Below are 2551 nucleotides of genomic sequence, written 5' to 3'. Positions count from 1 at the left end.
CAAACAATAAGGAAATCATTGTAATACAATGCATTTGCAAAGCACTTTCACATGCTTTCTCTCATTTTGTTCTCACAGGTTTATTTGTTATTTTTTAATTATGAAAGCTATTCAAGTGTAGCAGGAGTCCTAGAGTGAGAGGCTAAGTGTGGTAGTGTCCACTGTGGATTCAAACATGTCCAGGCATATCTAGATGCCCAGCAGAGCAGACTAATCAGGGGTCTATTTGTATGAGGGCTTGAGGACTCTGGTGTGAGCTGTAATAACTGGACAAGTTGAAATTGATACCTGCCCCCAGCACTAAGACCTCTCCCTGAGCTTTGGGAGAATAAGAGCCCTCCTTTGAACAAGAATTTAGTTGAATAGATGGAAAGAGACTAACTTTGAGGCGAAATATTGTTGAGGTCAACTGGTTTCATCAGAAAAAAAATGGCCTGTGTTAGAGGGGAAAGGGTGGTTGAGTCAAGCACATGTGATCTGTGCTGTGCTGGAGGTTCAGGGCCAGGGCGGTGGTGCTGGGCTCTGGGAGATGATCGATCAAATAAAAGAGCTTTAGCATTAGAGTCATCCTAAGAACTCAAGAGCATAGGCAGTGCTATTTGTGGCTTAGTGATACATTAATGTACACGTAAGGCCGGAAGTAACTGCTGGAATGGAATAGAAAAGCAACTAAGGCTACAACACCATGGCTGGTGTCCAGAGGTATTATAGAAACAGTAGTTGCCACTAGAGCACAGGTCTAGAGCAGCAGAAGCAGAGATGACAAACACCATGAGGAGGAGGGAAATGATCACTAGCTACTCATAAACCATGGGTGCCGCTCCTTGAACCTACCCCACCCTCTTGAACCAGAAGGGAGAGATTCAATTCCAGAGACTCAGCTGTTGGAGGCTGAGAGACTGATTGGATTTTACTATTATTGTGACTGTCTTAAACCACACACCTCCCTCCTGCCTCATTGGTAGAGTCTAAAGAAACAAGGTTACATGCAAATTACAGATATTTACAATTATTTCTCTATCACTACCAAAACCAACCAACCTAGACAAATCCTCATTCAATTTATCACATCCCAATTTTATGTAAACACGAATCTTGAATAGTCACATTTTCCCCCTACTATTTGTTCTCTTCCTTTTTTCCCCATAATTTGTTTCATTATTTCTTTCTTTATTTTACACAATTATTGAGTGCCTATACATGTAGAACACTCTACAAGGCCATGTGGGAAACAGAAAGGGGCTATGACATAGGTGCCTGAAATAGGAGCACATAGGTGCTCCACAAGGAGCCAGAAATGCTCACAAATTATAAAATAACATCCCAAACACGGAGAAGTTCAGGAATAGTACTGAAGAATGGCTGAACATGAAATCTCTCATGTTCTAGGTCCCAAGTTGGTGGAGGGGCCATTTTATGTATTCTAGTGTAGTGGCATAGCCAGTATTAGTCCTGCCTGGATTAGAAAGTGGGAGAGACAAACAGTTATTTTCTTTTTCAAATCTTTTTCATAATAGGCATCAGAATTTTTGCTATGTTGGATAATCTTTATGGTGAAGTTCATAGATTCAAGGAGCCTCGTTTATACTATGTCTTGGCATGGGAGAAGAGTAGGTCTGGCTTGTGGCCAACAGAGCATGAGCCATGTGAACAAAGCTGTTATGGAGAACCAAAGAATCCATATAAAGAACCTAGCCAAAGGAGCAGGGGAGAGAGGTAAAAAACAGGAGTTAAGCAATGTGGCTGCAATAAGAAGGCTGCCAAGATAAAGGAAGCATGATGAGAGGTGGAATGAGAGATGGGTTCTAGGAAATTCTACCTGCATGTGTTAGAATATAGAGGCAGCAACCTTTTGAGAGGCCTCTGCGGCCTCACCTGTGGGTAGGAAAAGTTAGTAAAGCACCAAGGCTGATCAGATTCAATGTATGTTACTGTTATTTTCACCCCAATTATTTGGCTAACTGATTTTAAAAGTCTTTTTTTTTTTTTTTTTTGGCACAGTTGAATATCAAGAAATGGTATATCTTACTCCTTACAGATTTCTTTTGAGAATGGTGCTGTTACACTGACCTGATCCTCCTTTCGAAATCACAGGGAGACAGGATTATGGAGGAGGAGAATTCTGGTTCTGAATCAAGAGGGTGGCCCACCCAACCACATGTTGTTTATTGGAGATACTCTGAAAACTCAGCCATCTAGAAATGACAAAAATAAATGGGTTAGTGAACATTTGTATGACAGTCACTAGCAAAATGAAAACTGATATCAATATTGGTGTCAGATAAAATGTCATTTAAGAAAAAAGCATTTAAAGAAACAAAATAAATTTATATTGATTGCAAAACATAATAGAAAATGAAGGTATTTTAGCCATGAACTTTATGCACTAAAAAAGTAACGTCAGAATTCATTAAGCATATGATGATGATGTTAAAAATAAAAGGAGAAATTGACAGAAACAGAATTACAAACATGCCATCGTTAGCCTCTGGCTATTAAGTAGATTAAAAATATGTAAATATGAGTACAAGAATATTCATTGTATTATAAT

Source organism: Cynocephalus volans, chromosome X (genome assembly GCF_027409185.1).
Source record: "Cynocephalus volans isolate mCynVol1 chromosome X, mCynVol1.pri, whole genome shotgun sequence".
Lineage (NCBI taxonomy): Eukaryota > Metazoa > Chordata > Mammalia > Dermoptera > Cynocephalidae > Cynocephalus > Cynocephalus volans.
The sequence above is the reverse complement of the archived record's forward strand: the minus strand, read 5'-3'. Positions refer to the sequence as shown.